The sequence below is a fragment of the Heterocephalus glaber genome, unplaced genomic scaffold (assembly GCF_053883595.1).
Source record: "Heterocephalus glaber isolate CG9 unplaced genomic scaffold, H.glaber_assembly_v1.0 deba00000546, whole genome shotgun sequence".
Taxonomy (NCBI): Eukaryota; Metazoa; Chordata; class Mammalia; order Rodentia; family Bathyergidae; genus Heterocephalus; species Heterocephalus glaber.
The window spans coordinates 21,905,209-21,933,105 of NW_028258147.1; the positions used below are offsets into that span (position 1 = coordinate 21,905,209).

The following is a 27,897-nucleotide window of genomic DNA, read 5'->3' on the forward strand; positions in this document are numbered from 1 at the left end:
GGGAGTGCAGACTGGTGCAAGCACTGTGGAAATCAGTATGGAGATAGCTCAAAGAACTAGGACTGGAAGTCCCATTTGACCCCGCTATTCCACTGCTGGGGATCTTCCCCAAAGAATTAAGAGAATCATACCACAGTGATATATGTGCACCCATGTTCATAGCAGCACAGTTTGTAATAGCTAAAACTTGGAAACAGTCCAAATGCCCATCAACTGGAGACTGGATAAACAAAATGTGTTTCTTTTATAAAATGGAGTACTACTCAGCCATAAAAAATGAGAAATTAGAGACATTTATAGCTAAGTGGATGCACATTGAGGCGATACTCTTAAGTGAAATAAATAGGACACACATGAATAAATACAGAATACTTTCTCTGGTGTGAGAAACTGAAAGTGTAAATAAGGACTAAATGTATAATAGGTAAAATGAAATAGGAAGAAAAGGGGCAAAGGGGAAGGAAGTGGGAGGGCTAGGGGAAAGGATAGAAGGGAATGGGATTAATATGAGAAAATAGAAAACTAGGTACAAAATCTTTGTAAATAGGGAGGAATGGTTGAAGGGAAGACTGGGCAAGGGTGAAAAATAAGAACCAAGAGAGTCTATGTAAAGGTGCAAATTTCCAATGCTGAATGTCATTATATTGTATACCTAAAATGTACCAATGATTAGAATGAATAATCGATAATGTAAAATAGGAAGAAAAGATCCAAAGGGGTAGGGGTAGTGGGAGGGGCAGGGGAAAGGAAAGAAGGGAAAGGAAAAATGATGAGAAATGGAAAAAATGGAAATAAAGTCTTTGTAAATAGGGAAGGGTGGAGGGGATGAAGGGAGGGCTAGGAATGGGGAAAAAACAAGAACCAAGATGCATTATGTAAAGGTACAATTCCCAATGAGAAATGTAATTGTGTTGTATACCTACAATGTACCAATAAAAGAATTTAATAAAAAAAAAATCTGAACACTACAACAGTAGGACCTACATAGAATTTAAACATATTTTACAACATATTTTAAGGGTATAGAAAAAATTTTATATCTATAAATTCTTAATTTTTAGAAAAAACCTCAGCAAAATGCAGCACTTTCCTTACACTTTTTGGATAAAAGAATAAATTTCCCATGATTGAATCAGATAATGTTTTATTTTAATGGAATTGGATATTGTCCCACAGCATGACAAAATGAACAGATCAGGTGGTTTCTGAACCCTGTTATAGGCAGGACTATTTCTTAATAGATACTTAGGTCTTAGAGATGGAAAAGCAGGCAACCCTGGCAGCTTCATGGTGTGGTGCTGAACAATTCCACACACAAGACACTAAAGCTAAAAGCAAAATCTCACAAGGAAATCATCTTGGAAGAAAGACTTTCCTTCCTTTTTTTAATAATTGATAAAACCTTATGTCATCAGGTATTGCACCTTGGTTTATGAACTTAATTCCACTATTTTGGGGAAGATGACTCTGGTCATGCTCCTTACCTGATGCAGAGTTCACTAAGGGAAACAAAATATTGCTGAAGCCTTCTGTTTCTGAACCAAATTATTTGTGAATGGAAGCGTTCATGAACTTTCATGTATTGCTGTATTCTGTTTTAATAAGATTTTCCTTAGCAAACTTTAACTCTTTGCTTTACAGAATTTGAAAAGCATTATTTGTTGCCTTTACCCTTTTCTCATGTCCTGGTTATCTTTCATTTTACCTTCTTGCAGATGTTAAAAGTAGGTAATTTATTTTTTGTGTGTGATAATATCTGTATTCAGGCATAATTTTATGCTATATAATATTGCTTTGGAAGAATATTTCACAATTTTTTATTATTCTTTTATGAGTGAACATTTGGCTTGTTCCTGGTTTTGTTTTTGAATTTTAAACACAATTTTTTTTATGGCTTTCTATACTTTCATTGAGGAAAGTATATATTAAATGAATAAAAGGAAGGTGCACAAGACTAGATGCAGTCATTTTAATAAAGCCCCCAAAGAAGAAAAGCCTTATAATGTCTTGTGTGTGCATATATGCATCTTCAGTCAAACTAGTTTTAAGGAAAAAAATTACAAAAATAAAATTTGTGTCAGTGATTCATAAATACTAATTCGACAATATACATAATGTCCTTTTAAAATATTTACAGTAGGTTCAGGAATGTTCTTTTTAAAATTATATTTCATAATGTGCAGTATTTTATATGTAAAACTGTTAAATACTTTCAAACTTGGAACATATCGTGTTCCATTTTTTTCTTCAAACTAGCCTTATGAGTCAAACTATGTAGATACAATTACCCTTGTTTGGCAGATAAAGTAAAGGAGATTTGCACACTTTATCCAAGGCCTAATTGATAGTAAAATTTGAAAATAGGCTGGAAACTTTAGTAGATAATCTATCAATTATTAATTTGATAATTATTTCCTCTACTAATCCTCCTCTTTGGGAAAGTTACTACTGTCCATCTAGTGCTTTAGTTACAAACCTTAGAGTCACTCACAATTCTTCCCCTTCTCTATGTTCATAATCAGTTAGTCACCAATCCCTATTAGTAGGTATTATTTTCTTAATAGACTTGGTCAATTCCTTTTTTGTTATCCATACGGGCATGGTTTTATAGATCAGTCCATCTTCATTTTACCCTTAGACTGTCACAGCTGCCTTCTAACTATGTCTCCAGTCAATTACTACAGTTTTGCCCCATTCAAATCCATTGTCAGAATGAAAACCAGAATGCCCCTTTTACATAGAACTCTGACTTCCAGGACAGAGACCCTTTTTAACACCTCCAGAGGCCCTCGGGACAGTTACTTTGGGGATCAACATCTTATCACACACATTATGTTAAGCCCATATTCCACACTAAAAATAATTTCCAGATAACTATGTAAGATTTGAGTGGAGCTGTAGTTGGGAAGTTGACATAATGCCACTTTTTATAAAATTGAATTAAGTTCATTCATTAGTGAATCTTATTAGGTACCTAGAACAGGCTAAGTTCTACTCTGGGTACTGAAAATATATTTTTTACATCTCAAAAATTTTCTTTGCCAGCTTTGGAAAACTCATGGCACTCTGCCTATAGTATTGTCTGCTGGGTAAAACAACCCGGCCAGGCCATGATAATTACTCTTATCTCCAAATTTTGCATATGTTGCTCTTTCTACTTTCCATCCTATCCTATTATGTACTCGCTGAAAACTGACTTGCTATTAATTCATGTGGCCAATGCTTATATGTCTTTCCAGATGAAGCTCAGGAAATCTTTCCTCTATCTCCAAAATCATTCTCAAATTAACCCAGCAGCTCCACTCTACTCCTGAGTAAATACAGTAGAAATATCTAAGATTGCTTCCTTGTTTCAGATGCTCCATTGGCATCTCATTGTGTTCACAACAAAATCCAGAACAGTTATTATTTTTACAATATTTTAAAATATAATTTCTCCATTGGCTAACTTTCCTACTTCATTTCCTTTTAGTCTACTTATTTCATTGCTTCAGGCACACTGGCCCCCTTTGCTATTTTGATACATTAAATATGATCCTTCCCAGAACCTTTGCAATTGCTATTGTCTCAGCTTGGAATTCTCTTCTTCTGATATTAGCATGATTTATTTCCTTACTTCATTCTAATATCTGATTGAATTTTGCCATTTTAGAAAGCCTTCCTTAAATACTTATTTAAAATAGTACTTCTCTTATACTCTCTTTTTTCTGGGGTATTATGCCTTCATTTCACTTGCCATTCCCTGATAGTGTATCATATATTTAGTTGTTTATTGGTTTTTCCACTTACAATGATGTAAACTCTAGGAAATCATATCTGTTTGATGTAATGCTAAGTCTCCAGCATCAGGAAGAGTGTTTGACACATAGTAGGTGAACAGTAAATAAATTTTGAGTGAATGAATGATACCACAATAAACTGGTCTCTACAGGTATTATTGACAGAGGTGCTATGTGTTCTTCTAAATTCTTCCACTGCTTTATGAATGATAACTTCTATTTACTTGCTGTAGTTTCCATTATACTGTCAATATTAAAGGACAAAAACCATGCCTTATTCATCTCGATATTTAGGACAACATAGTGGGACTAGAATAGGCTCAATTAGCATCTGTCATGAGAAAACACATTAGATAGTCTTCACTCTGGAGGTCTTGGGATAGGTGTACAAGAATTTAATCTTACATTAGTGTACAAATTTTCATGGAACCTGAGAAAGAAACATTGTGTTACCCTCCTCTGGTTACTTCTGCATCACAAGTGGCCGGATTATATACATGCCATTATCATATGCCCTTGAAACAAACCCCTACTTTATGCCTAAAAGAATTTATATTTCCTTATTAAGTCACTACACACATTCAGAGACACTCTTAAAACAGATTTATGTAATGTCCATGTATTAAATTTTTATCATATATAGAGATTTTTTTAGAGAAAAAGGAAAAAAAATTTGTAAACCTCAAAATTTGTGGAAGGATCTTTTCATTTAAAATGTAAATCACAAAAAGAACTTCTATAGCTAGTACTTTCAAAAAATTATCTCTAAAATTAAAATACAAATTTAAAATACTGTGACCATTTTGACCCTAAAATATGTGCCCTGTCCTGTTCAAAATTTTCTAGGAACCCTGAGAAACAAGTGTGAGAAATTCTATTAGACTCTGGATCAATTCTCTTCCTGGTGAGATGTCCATTATTATGCAAGATGTGTAGCAACATCTCACTTTGCAATTTAGCTATCTATTTAAAAGAACGGTGAGTACTTCTATTAATAAGACAGAATCACTCACTAATTGAAAGGACAACTTAATTTTAAAGAATCCTTGACATTTAATGTAGAACCTATAATGTAGAATTTCATTTATTTATTTATTTTATCTAGTCTGTGGTGTACATATTTAAAACCTATACTTTTGCCCTCTCATTGAGTAAACTTGGCCTTTGCTAAGCAAGGGCTCTACCATGAGCCATATCCCCAGCCCTAAACCTGGCCATTAATGGAAACTGTCAGCTCTCCTTTTAGAAAGGTCTGTTTATGCCAAATGGCTTTGGTGTTTAATACCTGGGGAATGACAGACAGCCTGAGGTTACTGCATGCTGCTTAAACAAATGATTCAACCATGTAATAGTAAGGGGCTCATGGTCTTAAGGTAGGAACATTTACTTGAATAATAGAAAAAAGACTATAAACACATTTATTTTGCTTAGGATGAATTTAAAAAGCTGTTTTACCAATAAAAGTGTCATATTATGCATTAGAAGTTTTAGCTTTGATTAATACTGAACTAGGATTGAACTAGGATTTTTATCTGTGTGCAACATATAAATAAACTCAAAATTTATTATGATGAAATATATAAAATATGATAGGAATACACAGAACAAATAAACAGAGGCAAATTTCTTACAGATTTTTTTTTACCCTAGATATATGCAACTCTACAAAACAAATTACTTATCTTAGATCTTAAACAAACCAATAAATCTAATTATTTTCTCAACCTGATGAAGGCTATCTATGAAAAACCAACAGCAAACATCATGCTAAATGGTCAAAAACTGAAAACCTTCATACTAAAATCAGGAACAAGACAAAGATGTCCATTGTCACCACTCCTGTTCAATATAGTCTTGGGAACATTAGCCACAGCAATTAGACAAGAGAAAGAAATAAAAAGAATAGAGATTAAAAAAGAAAGAAGTTAAACTATCATTATTTGCTGACGATATGATACTCTACATAGAAGACCCCAAAAAATCCTGCCAAAAGTCTTCTAGACTTAATTGAAAGATTCAGTAGCGTAGCTGGATGAAAGGTCAACACTCAAAAATCAATAGCCTTCTTGTACACAAATAACAGACTCACTGAGAGAGAAATTAGGGAAACAATTCCTTTCACAGTAGGATCCAAAAAAAATGAAATATCTAGGAATCAATCTAATGAAGGAGACAAAAGACCTCCACACTGAAAACTACAGCACTTTGAAAAAAGAGATTGAAGAGCATATAAGAAAGTGGAAAGACATCCCTTGTTCCTGGGCAGGAAGAATCAACATAGTGCAAATGGCCATAATTCCAAAACTTCTATACAGATTCAATGAAATCCTGATTTAAATCCCAAGAGTATATTTCACAGAACTAGAGAAAATAATCCAAAAATTCATTTGGAACAAGAAGAGACCCAGAATAGCAAGAGCAATTCTAGGCAACAGAGATATGACAAGGGTATCACAATCCCCAACTTGAAACTATACTACAAAGCCACTGTGATAAAAACAGCATGGTACTGGCAAAGAAACAGACCTGCAGACTAATGGAATAGATTAGAGGATGCAGAAACAACTCCAGGCATACTCAGCTACCTCATCTTTGACAGAGGACCAATCATCCTCACTGGAGGAAAGATAGCCTTTTCAATAAATGGTGTTGGTAAAACTGGATTTCAACCTGCCAAAGATTAAAACTAGACTCCTATCTTTCACCAAGCACTAAACTAAAGTCAAAGTGGATCAAAGATCTAAATATTAAAACAGAAACACTAAACTTGTTGGAAGATAAGTTAGGTAGAACTCTCAAAGACATTGGCATAGGAAAAGACTTTATGAACAAATCCTCAGTAGCATGGGAACTTGCACAAAGAATCAACAACTGGGAGCTCATCTTACTAAAAAGCTTCTGCACAGCAAAAGAAACCACCAGCAGAGCTAAGAGATAACCTACAATATGGGAAAAAATTTTAGCAGCTATTCCTCAGACAAAGGTCTGCTCTCTAGAATATATAATGAACTGAAAAAATTGAGACCCCTCCCAAATATAATGACTGATTTCAAAAATAGGCATCTGAAATGAACAGACATTTCTCAGGCAAAGAAGAAAAATCAGTAAATAAACATGAAAAAATGTTCAACATCACTGGTCGTTTGAGAGATGCAGATGAAAACAACACTGAAATTCCACCTTACCCCAGAAAGAATGGCTGCTATCAAGAAATCAACCAGTAACAAATTTGGCGGGGTTGTGGGGAGAAAGGAACACATCTCCACTGTTGGTAGGGGTGCAGATTAGTGCAATCACTGTGGAAGTCAGTATGGAGATACCTCAAAGAACTAGGATTGGAAGTCCCATTTGACCCAGCTATTCCCCTGCTGGGTATCTTCCCCAAAGAATTAAAAGAATCATACCACAACAATATATGCCCACCCATGTTTATAGCAGCACAGTTTATAATAGGTAAATCTTGGAAACAGCCCAATTGCCCATCAACTGGAGACTGGATAAAGAAGATGTGGTTTTTTTATAAAATGGAGTTCTACTCAGCCATAAAGAATGAGAAACTGGAGACATTTATAGCTAAATGGATGCACATTGAGGCGATACTCTTAAGTGAAATAAATAGGACACACATGTGTAAATACCAAATAATTTCTCTGGTGTGAAAAACTAAAATGTAAATTAGGTTCAAATGGCATAATTGATGATGTGAAATAGGAAGAAAAGGTCAAAAGGAGTAGGGGAAGTAGGAAGGGTAGGGGAAAGGAAATAAGGGAAAAGAAAAAATATGAGAAAAGGAAAAAATGGAAACAAAGTCTTTGTAAATAGGGAAGGGTGAGGGGGTGAAGGGAGGGCAGGGAAATGGGGAAAAAAATAAGAATCAAGATACATCATGTAAAGGTACAAGATCCCAATGATGAATGTACCTGAATTTTATACCTAAAATGTACCAATAAACTTAAAGGAAAAAATCTAATTACTTAATATTTGCAAGCAAGTGTTTAATTTATAATTTACATCAAAGTGTCACACATGCACTATTTACAGAAATATGGACATATTAAAAAAATTATTCAGAAGTATATGCAAACTATAGGTCTTTATGTTAAAGAAGTAGCAACAGCTGTGAGGGAGAGGCAGGTGGGGTAGAAGAACCTGACCACAGGAAAGCACAAGTAGCTATAGTATGTAGTCTATTCAGGATTATAAAGGCCAAGAATGCACAGCTGAGATGCCAGCTCTTGCAAGATTTGTAGATTTCAGATTGTTGATATTAAACTCAAATATGATAGAAGGATATAGTTGCTGAATATTTTCCCCCTGAGCATGGTTTGGTTATACTTTCCTGACCCATTTATATAGCATACGATCCATAAATGTGGATCAACTAAAACACAAGGATCCTCTGTCCCTAACTCTATCAGAAAGTACACGTCTTAACTTTTCTACTCTGAAGAGAAAGGTAAGATCAGTGTCCTTTAAGGCAGCTGCAGCTTTACTGAGGGTGAGCCATAACTCTTAGTGAGGCAAACATTTTTATTTTTATTTTTATTATGCAACACTTTAAACTAAGACCATTTATAAAGGTCAAATGACAGACAGGGTCCAAGATTAGATCCATCCTCAGCAGACAGCTGGCATGCTCCTGCCAGTGTGTAGACTTAGGAGAATGAAGTTGATAAGAAATAGCCAGCAATCCAGAGAAGACAGAAGCAGAGAAAAATAAATTCCCCAAAGAAAGTGAAAAAGAAAAAAGCAGGTCATAATGATTTCCCTCAGGCCTAAAATGTGTGACATGAGCTTTTGCATTAAGTCAGAATTTTCAGAATAAGAGGAACTAGGAAAGAACCTAAAACATGGGGGAATAATGTTGCTATTATATTTGGGAGGGCTGAAATAAAAAGTTACTGAGGCTTTTATCCAAACCTACAAGCTAAATGGTGTGTTATTTCTCAAAAAGAACTTGCTTCTAGGGAAAAGAAAATTAGGCTTATTTTCCTTATATTCCATTCAGTTACAGTAAGGAATTCATAATTAATCAACTAAAGCACGTAAGTAGAAACAAACTTCTTTGCATTGCAGCAAAAATGAATGTCAAGACTTACCAAGGGACAAATAGTATCAATGAAACTCTCACTGTTGACCCTTTCCAAAAGTTAGGAGGCTGCTTCTAGCTTCTTCTTAAAATGAGAACCCTGTCTATATTTAGTCTTTCTAATGATGTCATGCTCTTAAACTTAAACTAGGCAATAATTTAGTACATAAATCTGCATTGGGATTTGAAGATCTTTTGATTTACATGTTTTACTTGTTCTCCAGAAGCAGCATAAAAACTCTTGTCCAAGTTTAAAATAAATGAACATCTCCTCAGAAGCAAATGAGATACTTGTGTGATTAATGCACTACACAAACATAAGAATCAATAGACTCCACTTGATCCCATCTGCACAAGTTGCAGGGAAGTTGGTGTTCCATTCTCTCTCTAGCCACGTACCTTTGGAAGGAGAAGCAACTGCCAGGAGATCGCTAGGGTTTCAGTGGAAAGAAGTGATATTTAAGAATTGTCATCACCTAATACATTGTTTTGCACTCAATAAATGTTTGTCAAATTAATAAGGAATGGCTGTTAATATGGAAGTTACAAATAATAATTCATATAGATAATAAATGTCACCTATAAAGTTATACGACAGTTTTCTAGTTAGAAGGAAACTTGTACAGTTGTAATGTCTCCATAGATCTGGAGGAAGATTGAGGGAATACAATTATGAAAACCACTTAAAGTGATTCTTTTTAAATTAAAGCATGGGTGATACTTTTATTATATGTCATATTGCTATGAGATGATTCTTTAATCCAGCAATACTTAAAGTACTTCTTTGGGTAACATATTTTTCTTATAACATATTTCTTATACATTATAAATCTTTATTTTTTACTTGGTAAACAAAGTGAGTATAAATTAAAAGATTTAAGTAACACCAATATAACTCTTTACTTACAATTAATTCTTTGCTATATGAATAAGTCAATGAACAATGAAAAGCTTCAGATGCTTAGGAATATACATATATTTAATAAATAAAACAATGAACATATAAAACAGAAGGTTGAGTTCAATTTGGCAACAAGGAGATTTCCGTAAAAAGAACAATTTTAAAGTCACTTTGTATCTGGAAAGATGTTGTCTAGATAGGGTCTCAATTAGCAAGGAATAAAAAAAGAAAATTTAATCACTGCACCTTAAGAAAACTTTTTTTATGATGGCTGCTGACAAGATATTGGTGGAATAAACCAATTGAAGAGTAAGGAAAAAGGGTGAGCTGAAAGACAAGAGGAGAGGCCTAGGAAGAGGGTCTGTGCTGGGAAATGGTAAACAACAGGAAGGAACTAAGACCTGCTATCTTGCACTATGCATTACTCATTGTGGAGCCTGAAAAAACAAGCTTTGTCCTTGTTCTGAGGCTTTCAGTGTTTGGTTCAGACATCACTTCTTTTTTTGCAATGAAAAGTATTTTTATACATATTACATATAAGGACAACCATACTCACTTTTATATATTGCTTTAACATTCTTAAAGACCGTTATAGAAAACTTCAAATAAATACAGAAATAGAAACTAATATAGTATAGTTATCATCGAATTTTAAAAATTAGAAAAAATTAGAAATTTAATTTTAAAAATTAGAAAAAATTAGAAACTCCTGTTGATTTTGTTTGTAGTGAGGTGAGGATCTGTGGCGTGTGTGGTCGGAGCACTTGATAACCGAGTGGGTTGCATATGGTTACATCCAGTAGTCATGTTCTCAGCACTTTGGCATGACTAATTTTATCACTTTAGAGGTGCTGATTTCTAGATTATCATAGTATCATTTTAACCTAAATACCATATTTTACCTAAATACCAATGTATTTAAGAGACTAAGCTTTGCTAAAGTAAAGGATTTTGTTTTAAGAATGGAAGTACTCTCTTTGTAACAATATGGAAATTAGACTACTCTTAGATCAGGATTAAGTAAGGTAATTCAGTGTTGTTAATCTAATCACTACTGATTTAACTTTCTTTTGGCTGTGATGTAACTGGTAGATCTATGAATATAAGCTATTCTGTTTTAGTGGCTTTTAGTGTATTAATTAATAACATAATCAGAATGATTTCCAGAATTTTCCTTACATTGGCACACACATATTGCATGTGATTGAAAAAGATGGTAAATTAAATTTAAAAAATTATCACAGCAAAAGGCACTACTTTAATCCCCCTCAAAATACTCGCCCTTGACTTGGACACTCTTTTTCCATAGTTCTTGCAACCTTCTGAAGCAGTTCTGGAAATTCTCTTTCCTCAGTTGTGGTGTCATGGCTGCTTCAATGCCTTGAATCAATTCAAAACATTTACCTGTCACGGTCATTCTAACTTTTGGGAAGAGCCAGAAGTTGCACGGTGTCATCTCATGAATAAGGTGATGAAGACACATAGTAAAGACCCTGCCTTTCTATTGGTGCGCAATCAGCAGTAGCATTCACTGTGTTTTTAAATTAAAACTTGTAAAGACACTCATGAAAGAGGACGTAGAGAATTGCTTCGTAAAGTGGTAAGGATAATGGCATACGTGTGTTTGAAGAGGGGGAGGAGGACCAACAACAATGTATCTTAATGTAATAGTTTTCTTAAAAATGTAAACATTATCTGTATATATCCTTATAGATACATGCTATATATTTACAATCACTCACATATATAACCATACTTTGTGATGAGAACACAAAACAATCTTAACTTCACATTTCATTCCTCATCGGTGCACATGATATATAATTATACATACAGAGTGATTCAAAACAGAACATAATCACCTTGGGTGGTACATGAAGGGATAACTATTACCTCAACTAGTACTGTATAACTACTTCTCTCTTTCTCTTTGATCTGTTATTCAAGGGTATGTAACTCCTGAAACAGAAGCCTGTGTAGCATTACAACCACTATTGGTTCAACCCCACTACCTTAGAGGCTCCACAGTGCAAAGAACATGGCTAATATCTCTATTCACCCTAGAGCCAAGCTGAGTGTTCTAATTTTGGTTTCTGTAGTTTTTGAATGAAATTGGTGGGCTGACACTATCTACCTTGAAGAATCATTGTGGATATAAAATAAGATTACTTGTGTGAAGCTCCTATTGCTTTCTGGATACATAAGAGCTTTTCAATAAATAGTAGTTCCTCTTATCAACACCACAGAACATATATACCACTTAGATAGAGGACAGATCATGTACTTGCTTTGAGATTCTAAAGACAAATAGCTTTTCATTGGGTAAAGTAAGTGTATGTTGAATACTAGCCCTGAAACCTGAGCTGCGTCTCTTAATCTTTTCCAGCTTATAAAAACTCCTTGAATTGCCAACATGAACTGGGATATTCATTGGCTCTTACGAAAGATGAGTTAAAGGGTTGATTTAGGAGCTCAACTGTTTCAGAGTATATTTGTCAGTTGGATGAGAAACATTTCTACTGAGCCATGTGGGCTCAGGGCATAATCTCAGCACTCTGGCAGGATGAGACAGGAAGTTCATGAATTCCAGCCCAATCTGGGCAATTTAGCTGCTTACTGAGACCCTGGTTCACTAAGGGTGGGGGAAGTCTGGAGATGCAGATCAGTGTAGAGGTCCTGGATTCAGTACCCAGTACAATAAAAAGAAGAAAAATAATTCTTCTAACCAGCCATACTTACATCACTACCTGCCTCTACACTTAACAATGCTACAAGAAGTGCGGAAAATTAACCTGGTAACAATAAAAGTAATAGTGAAAATTTCTCTTATGAAGGATGCAAAAATTGATGCATCTTTCAAGGATTTAGAAAACTCTAATTTATTTTGTATCATATCTGCTTATACAGATGGACGTATGCTACGGATGCCCTTAATCTACTATGTGCTCCAAAGTCATTAATGAGTTAGAAAACTTGGGTCTGAGTTGATTCAGAGATTTCCTGGGTAGCATCTAGAAAGAAAAAAATAACTTTTTTGATTAAATAAAGTGTCAATTGAGACATGTATATTTAACTTTAGAGAATATTTGTCTAGAGACAGTTATTAGCACATATTTAAAAGTGATGGTTCTAATTACAAACAAATCCTTTCTCATTAAATTAGGTTTTGAAGGACTTTTATTTAAAATCCTCTTCCTAACAGTTAAACAGTACACTTCATTTTAGCCATTTTATTGATCACCATGGAATTAGTCCCTCAAATTATTTTAGATCAGTGTGGATTTACATTATAAACTACAGAAGTTGATTCACCATCATGACAGACATGGTGAAAGAAATTAACACTTCAAAACACTACCAATTTAGTGACCTACTTTCCAGGAAGATTAACCTATAGTAAGAATGTGAAACTAAATTAAATTTCAGTTAAATACAAATATTTTTCTTTGCATACTGAGTCATCTGATTCAGACCCCACAGGGTGCAGTGTTACCTTGCTTGGTGAACTGCATGATTATTTGTAGATTTTCTCAACATTAAGCTTACCCCTTATCTAACTTTACACAGGCAGTCTAGTTAGTGACTCTTATTGCTATGCCCTGCTGTATAATGTGGTCCCTCATGGTAGGTCAGGGCCTGGCTGCCTTTTTCCTTCATTCTTTGTTGATGGTTTGAAAACATTAGGACAATGACTGCATGCCACATTGGTTTTATAATTCCTAATCTAATGTCTCCATAGGGGGTCCTAATTCCATATAATGTGTATAAAACAAAGAGATAAGTGTTATTTATTGTTGAAAATGGAGGTTAAAGGACCTATTGTGAAGCTTTATACTTACTGAGGGAATTCCAAAACTAGGTTACAGAAACAAAAATCACTTTTAGATGAAGATTAATGATAAATAAATAGCAAGCCTTCAGGAAGTTAGAAAACTTAACATTCAACAGCAGCACATCCATTTGAATCATTTTAAGAATATGAACTAATAATACATGTAAATTGAATTACTTATAGGGCACAACATCTACTCTACAGTGAAAATGCCTCTGTGTTAATTGAATGAAATCTTTAAATTCTTAAAAGTAATAATTTGTGTATATGTATATTTATGTTTTAAAGAATGATTTTTTTGCCTTATATGATGTTTTTTGGTTGACTTTAAGCTATTTAGATGTGTTTCTCTTGTTTAAGAATAAGAAAGAGAAAAACTTCTTAGAAATATACTGGAGAGAGCATCTTACAAATCATTGTTGAGCTTAGTTGGGATTTTATCTAAGGGAAAGCCTCCTGCAGCAGGGAGCACTAGATAAAACACCCTCTGAAGGCCATCATGTTATCTGTAAAGAGTTTTAATAAAATTCCTCATCATAATTAGTATGCATACAAGTCTGAGGGACAGACTGCAATTAGAAGTAGGACAATCATATGAACTTGAATACTATATTGGCTTTATTAGCATATTCAATCTCCATAGTCAAGCTACGTGGGGGACTAAATTATAGTCAAGATGATGTTATTTGAAGGTAGAAGCTCAAGGAAAAAAAGTAAATTAATTAAATATTAAATGACTTAATTTTAGGGTGGCTTCAGGAACCCTTCCCACAAAGTAAGCAGCTGGCTAGTGGGACTGGAAATCAGTGAAGTCCATCAATTTCCATCACTTTCATCCAGCACTGGAAGAATAGCCTTGCCATCCACATGATTGGAAACACTTACAGGCTGAAGGCTGAGTCTCTTTGTGCACCAGATTATTTGAATGGGTGTTGCTAACAGCTGGCTGCTTCTGTGACTATTTCTATGCAAAATGATCACCTTCCTGATGCAAAAGTTCCTTTTGGATGTTTGTGTTTATGTGTGTATGTGTGTGTGGTGTTTAGATTAGATGTAAAGCCCATGAGCCACTCTGTCTCTTTCCAGGAGACACTGTATGTTATGTTTCTTCTCTGATCCTTTACTTCTTGCTTTTACAATTTACTTTTCCATGGAGAAACTCACTTTCTGTATGTCCATGTTCCTTTAGGAATATTTCTATACAATCTCACACATATACTAGGAAATATGATTATATATTTTCTCTCAATGAAACAATAAATAAGGGATAGATCTATTTTATAGAATAAAAACAAATAAATTGGCATAACAATTTGGATACTTAGTACAACTGTTTTACCTTCTCAAGAATGAAGTCTTTTAAGGACAGCAAAATAAATTTTCAATTTATCGATGGTGCAATAATTTAATATAACAGAATTAACATTATCTGTGGTTGTAAAATTTATTGAATAGTTTGTAGCATCTGAGCACTATTCTTATAAATCCTATATTAATTACTGTATGAACTAAAATGGCATCAGGGGAAGTAGAGTTGAGATTTCTTCCTGAGTTTAGGTTTTCTGTTATTTCCACTTAATCTTTGTTTTGATTTGTTTTAGGTACTATGATATCAGCATTATGACTTTACTATATTATGACAATAAGCAAAACCATGTTCATGTCCTTATTGCACGTGAAGAAAACTGGAATTTTAACAATGAAGACAAAGCATTCTATTTAACTTTTTTTCTTACAAACCATGCTCCTGGGATTTGTTTAAAAGCAACTACTGGGTTATGTTGAGTAATGTTACAGGAATGCCAGCTTGGCTTTGCTTTTTAATTACCTCAAAATGTTTGCTTAAAGAGGAGTAACTCAGTTTTCTAAGTTCTATTAAAATTCAGTTCATTTCTGAAAGTGGTACTGTAATGTTACAATTTCCCAAGACAGTAGTTGCCCCATTTGCTAAAACAGATTCCTTATTGACACGTCAGCACTTTAGACGCTACCTACTTGAAAGCAAAATATGAGCTATAATAGGGCACACTGTAGTATCAATAGTAGAATAGAAGACAGAGTCATGGACTAGGAGTTGACATACTTACATTAAAATTCTAACTGACTATGAGTTCAAACAAGTTATTTAATCATTGGCAGTTGGTCTCTACTGTGGGCTAAATGGTGTCCTTGCCACCTCCTAATTTCATTTTATCGTGTGTCTGTGAGCTATTTAAGATTAATGTGCCTTAACTATTTCTTTCAATTCACTATACATGGTACAGGGCTTGACACTTGGTAGGCATCAAAACAAAACAAGAAACAAACAAAAAACAAACCCACCCACAAATTGTGTTGCATGGCTTTGAGTTCTTTACAACTTAGTTTCTATTCCTGAAATTTGCCTTGATTCTTCCTCAGAAATACATTGGTCAAAATGTAAAACAGTGTAATGCTATTAACTCACATTGTTTTGGAAACAGATAAGGCGTAAGTATTTCTTTTAGAATTTAAAGTTACAATGAGGGCATTGTAATGTAGCATCTAGATATTTCAGATATGTGTAAAAGAACAAAAACTGAACTTAAACATAGAAGTTAATACTACTGCTCCCTTGTGAGACAAGCAGCTCTGCAACAGTCAGCTCCTGCTTTTGGGGGCTCACATCTGAAACAGCTTTCACCTTGCCTTTCCACAGCATCCTGAGGTCTTGTTTTCATCTGCCACCTGTGGACACCTGCCCTTCCGGCTAGATAACCTTTATTGCTACCTTCAGCCAGGATACTCCAAATAATGATCTATTTTAAGCACAGCTGCTCCATTCAGCCAGTCATTCTCCTGTGATCCAACAATCCACACAGACAGAAACTTGACTTTAATATGTAAATATGACAACCACAATTCACTTAGGTAAAGAAAGAGCTCCCTTCCACCCAGCCTATCAATGCTTTTATTTTAGCACTTTGTGAAAATGCATTTAGATCTTTGGGGGCTCCAATTAATATATATTTGCATTAAATTAAAAAAAATTATCAGTAGCAAAAAAGGACATAGGGAATAGGGGAAAGGATAAGGTTGGAGAAGATGAAAAGACTGAAAGCTGTGAGTGGAAAAAAGAAAAACAAAAATGGCAGCGCTCACAATTCATGAAGGGCCTGTCTATATTACTCCTATCTCCCTCCACGAGGAAGGGGGGGAATGAAGCAAAAATCCCTCCAAATTTTAGAGGCTTAATTGATAGCACTTTAAAAAAGTGCAAAAGATTTTAAAGTTATTATTTCAACTTCTATGAAATGGAACCATTTTAGTTTTTAGACCCTATTATTTTAAATTTTAACATTTTTTTTCCTGAATTAGGTGTGGAAAATTACGGTAACATAATTTGGCACCTGGGCCAGCCTTGGCATTCTTCATTCTTCCCAGATGTGTATGATTACATTTTCTATTATGTGAACCACGGGGACATACGGTTTTTTCATTAAAAGTGATGAAAGGAAACTTATTTAGGAAAACTGAAAATGTTACTTAACTGAGGAAGCAAGTTTCTTAGGCTGGACATTTTTTTTCTGCTTGGTTCCCAAGCAGTGTCAGTGGAGCATGTGTGTGCAGAGTGTTGAGGGATGGGGTCCAGGTAGAGAGCAAGCATACAAACAAATAAGCCAGAAATACGTAACTCACAGGTTGAGTCAAATTCTACCTTGTTCCTAGTGTAGCCCACCCCCAAATTGAAAAAAAATATGATACACATAGAAAACTGATTAATTTTCCTTCTTTAAAGCTGCTAAAAAGTGAAACTGCTCATTCAATTTCCAGTACCCCTGAATTTTAACTGGAAAATTGGCTGAACACAGCAGTTGTGTCTTACATATACATCTTGAACAGAATGTGGGCTTCAGTTCTCACCTCTGGCTATTGAGTTAGGAATACAAGGTTACAGCAACTACGAGGTCTGAGTCCAGTCTTGACTACCCTGCAAGGGCTTTGTAAGCTGAACACCTGGTGTGTAAACTCTGGCCATGTGAAAAATTACTGGATCCTCATAAAATATTTGCTTCCCTTTTGGGGAGCTTAGTAATGCTAGATTAAACATTCCTACTCAAACTTAAGAACCATAAAGCAAATGAGTTTATTAAAACAAATACTTAAGTGGAGAGTAGTATTGAGATTATTTTAACCACATTCTTTTTCTTTTCTCATTTCTTTTCTTCTTTTATTGAGTTCCTCCACCAGCCAGGAATATATTTTCCTGAAAATAAAATGCAACTAAAAGTTATATCAATGCAGTTTTCATGTAGCAAAATTATCTCGGACCAGAAAGATGTTGGTGTAGTTTTCTAGGAAATAGTTTTCTTTGAGAGAATGTTTTAACAGATGGATACTAGAAGTGTTTTCTTTAAGGTAGGGTTAGTGTCAAGACATTAAATAGGAAATTTGTCTTATGTTAAAGCTTTCAAGAAATCTAGACTTTTTCCCTTGACAGCAAGTATTTTTCTATGAAAAAAACCCCAACAACAGTCATTAAATACTGAAGAATGTGGCTGAAAAACTAGCTTGGCTATTATAATTATGCTCTTATGCAAGCTATGAACACCATGTACATTATAATTTGCATTTACTTATTAAAATACCTAATTAAAAATCGATTTCCAGTACTCTAATGTGCAGGCACCATTTCTAAATAGGGAGTTGTTAGTCTTTCAAATGGAAATATTTTTATCGGTGCAGACCACTCTATTCTATTGCTCCTGAAATGATAAAGTAATTAGAAGTCCAGCCCAATATAAATATTGGAATGTGCATCAGAGTGAGCACTTACCTCAAATGGATGTTTTCTCAGGAACAGTCTCCATTCTTTTCCTATAAATATTTTTTTTTCTTGGCTAAGAAGAGAAATACTAAAATACTAAAAGAAAAATTACAAATATTATACCAAGAAATGAAGGAAGGACTTAAAACTTCTTAAAATGATTTTTTGCAAATATAGTAAATGACTATTACAAAAATGTTGATCATGATATTAGTAATTACAAAGGAAGAACTTTTTTGAAATAAAAATAAAGAAGCATAATAAGTTTAGTAGTGATAAAATTACACTGAAAAAACAACAGGCATTCTGTGTTCACTGTTTCTTTTTACTATATTAAAGTTTCATGACAGTTCCTTTTTTACCAATATGCTTACATACTCTAAATCTGAATGTTTGATTTAATAGCAATGCTAACAAGCATGCAAAGGTCTTCCTTGCTGACAATGAAAGCCCAAAAACGGTGTTTCTGTTTTGATCTAATCATTTTTAAAACCCTTGGTTCGTAATCGTGGCTGACTTTTCCATTCCAAAGCTTTCTTCTATTAGTAGTGCTAAAGTTCTTGGTGCCATTTCTTTTGAGCAACAATTCCATGAAGTGATGGCAATGGAAGTTTAGTAGGATCCACTTTTTGCATGAAAGTGGTTGGTTTTGGTAGGAATGGTTAAGGATTTGATAGTAACATTAAAGCAATAAATTACAAAGTACAATAATTTTCTCAGCAAAAAGTCCATAGAAAATTTGATTTTTTGGGGTAAACTTGACATATAAAGACATAAATATTTACAAATCTCACTCCTTGAACTGTGTACCCAATAACTGGCTTTAGAATGTATTTGAAATTTTTCTTTTTACTTCACTTTGTTCTCTGAATGGAATACTATTCTGGAGACAGTTTCACAAGAATAGTTTTAAGAACATAAATACTTATAGTGAAAACACTTGATTTTTTTCTTCAAGAACATCCTACAAGTCATATAAAAGGCAAAACTGCAGTGATATGTATCACATTTTTATATGTATAAAATATGTATATAAGTTCCCTTCAAAGCAAACAGGTCACTAATAAATCCAAAAGTCATTTTTAAATTCTTACTATATTTACCTCTCTATACATAGTTTTTGTGATATGCTGATTTCCATGATATCAGAACCCTCTGTATTTCACATTATTGTTTTGATCTGGCATTTATCTCTCTTTTTTGTATGATACAGGATATGTGGTTCAACATACTGTTTTTCTGCTTATTCTGTCTCTAATTCTTGACCTATTGTGTTGTAATGGTGAAAGACTTACCCTCTTTCATTTCTTTTTAATTTTTAATTTACATAAGTCTTCCTTAGTACTCTCCTAATTTCTATTATCAGCTCTAATGAGACAACATCAACTCACCTGTTATCTAAAGTAAAAGATAGCAATTATTTTCTGGAAAGGGCAAATATTAGATAATTTAGGCTTTGAAGGCCATATTTTCACTGTCACAACTACTTAACTTTGCTATTGTTGTACTACAGTAACCATACACAATACTGTAAAACATCAATGAGTATATGGCTGCATTCCAATAAAACTTGTATGTTATGGCCTGACTTACTTCCCTCTGAAATGCATATACTGCCATCCTACTAGCTCAGAATGCAACTACATTTGGTAACAGAATCTTTAAAGAGATAATAATGTTATACTAGAGTCATTTATAGCAAAATGGATGCATATTGAGGCCATACTCTTAAATGAAATAAGTAGGACACACATGTGTAAATACTGAATAGTTTCTCTAGTGTGAGCAACTGAAAGTGTAAATAAGGATTAAAAGGATTAATAAAGAATAATTGATACTTTGAAACAGGTAAAGGTCCAAAAGGGTAAGGGTGGTGGGAGGGGAAGGGAAAAGGAAAGAAGGGAAGGAAAAATTATGAGAAAAGAAAAAAAATGGAATTGAAGTCTATGTAAATAGGGAAGGGTGGAGGGGGTGAAGGATGCACAGGTAATGGGGGAAAAAATAAAAACCAAGACACATCATGTACAGGTACAAGCACCCAATGATAAATGTAAATGTATTGTATACCTAAAATGTACAAATAAAAAAATTTAAGGAAAAAAAAAACACACACACACACACACATAAGGTGAGTAAGATGGCAGACTAAGAAACTACAAGCTCTACTTTCCCTGTAAGTAGACAAAGTTAACAACCTAAGAGCAGGAAGGCCCCTGTAACACTGTAGAGACCAATGAGAAGCCACAGCACCCTGGCCATTGTAAATGCAGGATAAGAGTCCAACAATGAAGTGGAAGAGCTTGTGGTTTCTACAGTAGTTATCCGTATTCCTCCCGAGCATGAAGCAAACATGAAAAACACCCATGCCCCACACAGCAGGTCTCCTCCTTAGGATGGAAACAAAAGTGCAGATCACACATCCAACACTTTTGTTTGTCTAAGGAGGTTTGCAAGGAGCTGGCTGCCAACTTGCATGGGTAGGATTGGCAGCTCCAGAGATGGGAATCTGCTCAAAACAGAGGGGAGTACATGGCAGAGTTGCAGGTATGCAGGATTACACCAAGGGGCGGGGTCTCCACAGTGTTTGAGAGGTCCTAGCGTCCAAAGCTGGATGATAAAGGTCTTTCTCTGAGTCTCTGAAGACTGGGAGGGATGACTGCCTTTTAAAATGCCCAAATACTAGCAAAATATTATAACACATATGAAGAAACAAGGAAACTCAGTCCAAAGAAACAAAATCAAATTCTAGAAATTGAACTTAGAGAAACAAACCTATGAAATTAGTGGATGAAATAATGGTCCCTAGCCTTCTAAATGTGAAGGAAGGAACTGACATATGAATGCAAGAAACTCAAGAAATTTTAACTCTAATAAATCCAAAGAGAACAACACTAAGACACATCAAAATTAGATTGTCTAAAGTCAAAAAGAAAATCTTGAAATTGTTAAGAAAAGAGCAACCTGTCACTTACAGGGGAGCCTGCATGAGGTCATTAATGTCTTTTCCAACAAAATGTTTTGCGGAGCAGAAGGAGAGATACAGTGAAAGAGCTGTGAGAAAAACACTGAAAACTAATACATACCCAGAAATCTGCCCTTGGAAACTGAAGGGGGATTGAGATGTTCTGAGATAAACAAAAGCTGAGGAAGTTCATTACTAGTAGACCTACATAAGATGTGCTTAAAGAGTCCTTTCAGTTGAAATGTAAGGATGGTAGACAGCAACACAAAGCCATATGAAAATGTTTCTCCAGCTCACATGGATATATTGACAAATACAGTAACCTGTATTCCTGCAATCCTATCTCATAGAATTTGAAGGGTAAAAACATAAAATGTAATATATTTGTGACATCAATAAAAAGTGGAAGTAAAAAAACCAAATAATTATGTTAAAATGAAATTATCAGGGTGACACAATATGACTAGTGTCCTTACAAGTAAGGAAACTAGGTCGTAGATTGGTACAGAAGGAAAACCATGTGTCAACACAGAGAGAGAAGACTGTCACCTACAAGTCAAACACATAGGCCTTAGAAAAAAAGAGCCCAGCCAACAACTTGTCAACTCTTGAACTTCAGGCTTCCAGAACTACCAAAATAAACTTCTGTTGTTTGAGCCATCCAGTTTGAGATACTTTCATATGACACCCTTCTCAAAAAAGATATTATTCTTCTGATTTTTTTGAACCATTTAAATATGGCAAAACTATCCTAAGCTTACAGTGGATGGTCCAGATTATTCTGCTGAACTTACTTTTGTGACTCCTGATTTATTGGTCCTTCCATCCTCCAGTTCATAAAGCAGTCTATTTAGCATCTTTACTTTCTCAGATTTCTCACATTCATCCTGTCCTAAGTAGTTTCATCCTGACTTGACTTACACATTCTCCTTTGGTGTTCTTTGCCTGGCTCAGCAAAACCACCACCTACCTAAACTTACCCTGATGATTATCCTAGATTCTTCCCTTTCTTTAATTTCCTACATCTAATAAATGACCAAGCCTAACTAAGTTCAACTCTGCCTATTTTGTTCTCCTGTGACATCTTCAATACATAGTCTATTGTAATACTCTATATGCTTTTCCTAATTTTTAATCTGACCTGCCCTATCCCATTGTTCACACTACTGCCACAAGATTTTTAAAAATTTAAATCTAGCCAGGCATGGTGGCACATGCCTCAATGCCAGTATTGTGGGAGGCTGAGACAAGAGGATGATAAGTTTGAGCCCAGCCTCAGCAACTTAGCAACATAAGGAAATCCTATATCAAAATACAAAAAATGAGGATGAAGTTCAATGTGAGGGCACTGGTTTCAATCCTCAGTATCACCACCACCATCACCAAAAAAAAAAAAAAAAAATCTAAATATAGCAGCGTCATTTTTCTTCTATTCAAAACCTTTGATAGTTACTCTGATATATAAAACCTAAGTGTTAGAAAACAGTACACATTGTTTTCCTTGCGATCCTACTTCATCAACTTCATCTCTTGCTGGACTCCTTTTTCAGCAGTTTAAGTATAATACTCTCCATTTCTAGGATGGGCCACAGATTACCTACCTCCCTGCCATTATTTATGCCATTCTCTTTGCAGTGCTTCCTTTCTCTCTCTTGGGCTCATAGACACTTGCTTTTGATTCTGGAAACTATTTTTGATTTTTAGTTCTTAAACTAGGCTTAGCAAAAGTAGGCTTTTTATAAACACATTAATTAATCAGCCATGATCAAAAGAGGATCAAAATAGCTGTGTGAGAGATGTCAGCATACATACGTTAGCACACATAGGCACATGTGAGGCTACCATGAGTGGGTGTGTTTATGTTTATAAATTCACATACACAAATGCAGGCATAATCTCTATTTCCTAACCTAGTTTACAATGGTGGAACAAGCATGGAAACTTTAAGGTGGGTTTAAGGATGATTAGGTTGTAAAAAGCTTGGATCAAGAAACCTTGCGGTTGCAGAAGCATCTGAAGGAGCTGATGTTCCTCACTATGTTTTGCTCACTTCCTCTTGTCACTTTGTTTAAGAGTGTCCTAAGCTAGACAAATATGGTGTCTTTAGTTCCAATTATGCGAGTCCTACACATCCTTAAAGGCACCAGTCAGAGTTGCCTTCATTTGGGGAACCAAAAGCCTGTACCTTCAATTCTGACTATTCTGGACTCTCCTTTAGCATTTAATAGTCGACAACTTTGAAAATTGCTTTCTGATCTTGAGGCTCATGTTCTTTTGCCTTATGAATACATCATTAGTGGCTATCTCAGCACACAGCCGAGGCCCAACCACCACGAAGGTATTTGAAGGACCTGAGGCAGAGAGTCTGTTGTGTAATGCCCCACCCAGCTCTGAGAATCTACTCTGTATTGCACCTGTGAGCTTTTCTGAACTCTTTGAGAATTCTGAAGATAATGCTCCTCTTCTAAAAAGAAAATATGAATGAACACACACACACAATTTGCATATACTTTTAAGATTTCATGAATCCTAGTTTACCAGACTGTAAGTTCCTTTGTGTACATAAAAATATGTTGCATTTTAAAACTTAGTACAATCCCTAGCTGCTCAATAAATCTTAGCTAAAACAAACAGAACCAAACTGAAACTTTTATTAGACTCTATTTGCTGCATTTGTATTCCATGTGATATTTACACAGTGTCTTAGCCATAATAGTAATTTAATAAATATTTGTTAAATTGAATTGAATTCTGCTTTCTTTGTATCTCACAAAAACACCAATTACAGTGATATAGGTAGATGGGGCTAAATAAATATTTAGAATGACTCTGCCAACACTTAATCTTATTGTTTTAACATTCTACAGACTCAAATCCACTAAATTAACTATATAAGTGTTAATAGATATACTCTTTTAATCTTTTTTCATGAAGTGTTTAAATTTTAAAGCATTTGGATTATAAAGAAACAAAGTAGAACTCATTTCTCCTTTATAAATGTCACTACTTTCTATTTTTGGAGTAAAATGAATAAGGACCAGGTCTGAGAATTCTAAAATAAAGCATTTCTATCAGTGAAGGGAAGGTCTGAGGCTCCTTTTTCTTCCACAGTCAACCCAAATGTCTCACCACTTAAAACAGATTCTCTTCTGCTTGGGTAGCAATCCTGTTCTTTGCAGTTTTTTGGAATAATGAACAACCCTCTTCATAATGACAGAAGTTTGAGGCTTAAAAATAAAATAAATAATTAAAAAGGAGAAGGGAGAGCTGACTGATTGGAACGACACCAAATTTTTATTTTCAATGGCATTTGTAGCTGCTAGAAGTGACACAATTTGTCAGTCTAGGAACTTCAGGTAACCAAACACAAATTTTAATGGACCAAATTAAAGTCAGAATTGTAATTAGTTCATTAAAAAATGGTGTGGAGAATTTCTGAACTTAGTGGTGAGATACAAAGCAACAAAACATTTATTCAAGAGGAAACAATATGAACAGGGATAAAATGAGAATAAAAACCTAACTTTCTTTTCAAAGAAAGGAAAGATAAGACAATGGAAAGAAACATTTAAAAAGGAAGACTCATTTAGCAAGGAAAGGGAAAAGGAGAGAAATCCAAGTGGGATTTTCTAGGAAGGAAAATGATGTGATGAGAGATTAGATCACCAGCTATAAATAGGCTTCTATTTTATAAACCTTCATTTGATGGATAGACTACATGGTGAGCCCTCTCTTCCCTAGCATGTAGTCTCACAGCACATACCTTATAAGGCAATATGTGACAATAAGCACAGAGAACTAGGTCTGGAAGGTGACGTGGGCTTCTGTCTTTCAAAAGCCAAGAAGAAAATTGATTAGGAGAGAATCTGGCAACAGTTCACAAATTGTCAGGAGGCACCAGAGGGAGGGATAGGTCTTAGTAGACTATGAAATAATTCAGAGAAATAGTATGTTCTGCTTCATCTAACCTACGTGTGTGAGGGATAATTTTAATTCTGTTCTATAATGAACCTTCCTTCAAATAACACAGAAAACCATTGTACCTGGCACACATTCACAAGTATGCCAGATCCTATGATCTTTTGTCATAGCATCTGGTCTCAGCCTTTTGTTCCTATTTTCTACTCTGTAAGATGCTACTGGTAGTAGAAAGAGATTGAGGCTAGAAAAGTGACAGTGTAAGGGGGCAGATATTTTCCAATTAATTTTTTGCTGTGTTTGTTATATTATCAAGATTCTTTTTTCATAGCATTTTGAAACACTTGAATCAAAGAAACAATCTTTGTAATTCTATATGGTATTATCTTATAACACAGTGTTGTCTCTCAGGTGTTTTTTTTTTTTTTCTTAACAGACAATTGGCAAATGCTTCTATAGAATACTGTTTTTTTTGGCCATTATAGTTTTTTTTTAATAGAAAAATGTGTTATTCAAGTAAAATCAAAACAGATCTTTCCCTGGGGATTTAGGTCAGTGGCACCGCACAGCACCTGCTTCTCAAGTGCAAGGTCCTGAGTTCAATCCCCGGTACCACCCCCCCAAAAAATCCAGATCCTAAAAGTCCTGAGACAGAGATGGGTTGTGAAGATCTGTGTTCTTATATCTTCATTTGCATTGGACACAAAGAATCACAATGATCGAGGAGAAAAAGCTCACCTGTGGTTGAATGAGCCTGAACTATAGATCTCCCTTCCTCAAGGTTCCAAGGTATTTAAAAATCTGTCTCTTTTCTTTAGTGAGATAAATATGAACAACTTCCTTCAGTCATGTATCTTGAGAATCGCTCTTTTCCTTCCTTCAAACCTAAAAGATTATGTAGAGCTTTCTATTTAGCATGTTTATTATTTCAAAACTTGTGTACTTCAAAAATTAATAAGAAATCTCTACACTTCACTGGCATTTTTTCACTCTAACTCTTTCTGATATCTCTCTTAGCTTTCCAGTTTAGCCATGGAAATACCAATTTAATGTGATAAATTAATATGGCCAATAAAATGTCTGCATTTCTCTAAATACTTCCCTTCTTTTTAGAATAAAATACATTTATTCCTAGTGTCATTCTCTAGAAACAATGCCCTTGTTTTCATTGTCAAAATTTCTTCTGCTGATCACACACACAAAAATCTTGTTTCACCTATTACCATTTTTGACATTTTTTTTTCCAGATTTTATGCTTTCCATGGAGAATCTGAAATTTTTATTCCTTTACCTAACAGCTCCCAAATCTACACCTTCAGCCCAGAATTTGCTCTTGAATTTTAATACTATAAAACATATCTACCTGCTTATTCAAAACATTTTTAAATAAAGCTATTACTCCTGGAAGGCTATTATTCCGGACTTACCACATTCTCCTAGATTTCATCTGATGATTAAGGTTTAACAATTGACCTGGGTATCATTTTTAACAATTTTCTCCACAATTTTCTTTACATCCTACCTTAATACAGTGGCATCTGGTGATTCATCAAATACTGCTAATTTCCCTCAAAATTATCCCATCTGTGCCATCCCCTCTGCTAATATATTAGTCAGCTCTCCTGCTGCTGCCACAATGCCTGACACCCACAATTTAAAGGAGGAAAGGTTTGATTTGGCTCACAGTTTCAGGGGATTCAGTCCATTGATGGCTGGCTCCAAAGCAGAAACTTAATTGTGGGAGGGTATGGGAAAGAATGCTTCTTAGCTCATGGAAGTCAGGAAGCAGAAAAGATGAAAGGAGCTAGGAAGAGAGATATAACATTCCAGGTCATGCCCTCAGTGACCTACCTCTTCAACGAAGTCCTACTGCCTAAAAACACATTTAGCTAATGAACTAATTAGTGAATTAATACACTAATGAGTACAGCTAGCTGCAGATGATTCATTCAATCACTTTCCAAAAGTCTCACCTCTGAATACATGAGAATTTGGGGACATTTCAGATCTAAACAGTATCAGATAGATTCTACTACAGTATTTTAGCATCTCTTGTCCAGGAAAAGTACATTCTAAGCAGCCTCTACTATTCCAATCCAACCTGCATATAATTCCTTATTTCTCATCCTAAAATAAAAATGAAGAATATTGATTCTAGAATTTAGAATCACCTCATTTTCTTCAATAAAGTTTTCTGCTATATCTTTGTAAGTTCATTTTAAATCTGGCCCTTGACTATCAATACAATTTTATCTATTGTTATTCATTGTTTCACTGAACTATATTGGACATAATTCTGCATCAAAAACCTGGGTATTTTAACTGCTCTTAATAATAGCTTCCTAGCATTGTTCTCTTTTTATGGAGAAACCACTGGGTCATTCACAGGCTTTACCTGAGTTCCATAGAGAAAAGGATGCAAATTCATGTCTGTCTCACAGGTGATCTCATCTATCACTCTTTTGAGGCTTTTTTGCTGTCTCTGACCTTAATGGTTCTCTGTTTTCAAGGAGACCTCTGGCAGGAAAGCAGCAATCAAGGCAAGCTGAGGACTAGAGTATTTTGACTTGTTTGTATATGCCTTCTCACCTGGCTTTCTGCAAAGCTCTAATAACAAGAGAAGGTGGTAT

At 34.7% G+C, this 27,897-nt stretch overlaps 1 long non-coding RNA gene across 3 annotated transcripts; it reads right to left on the reverse strand.

Moving 5' to 3' along the window:
- Positions 1-352: 352 nt before the first annotated feature.
- Positions 353-27,843, reverse strand: LOC147829644 (uncharacterized). 3 transcript variants are annotated; one of them, XR_015448737.1, is made up of 4 exons: positions 27,663-27,843; positions 26,952-27,071; positions 26,006-26,152; positions 353-18,483 (listed from the first exon to the last, which is right to left on the reverse strand). It is a non-coding gene; the product is annotated as an uncharacterized LOC147829644 (long non-coding RNA). The 3 variants fall into 3 exon arrangements; XR_015448736.1 differs by having other exon boundaries at positions 353-17,826; positions 18,397-18,483; positions 26,006-27,071; XR_015448735.1 differs by having other exon boundaries at positions 26,006-27,071.
- Positions 27,844-27,897: the final 54 nt, after the last annotated feature.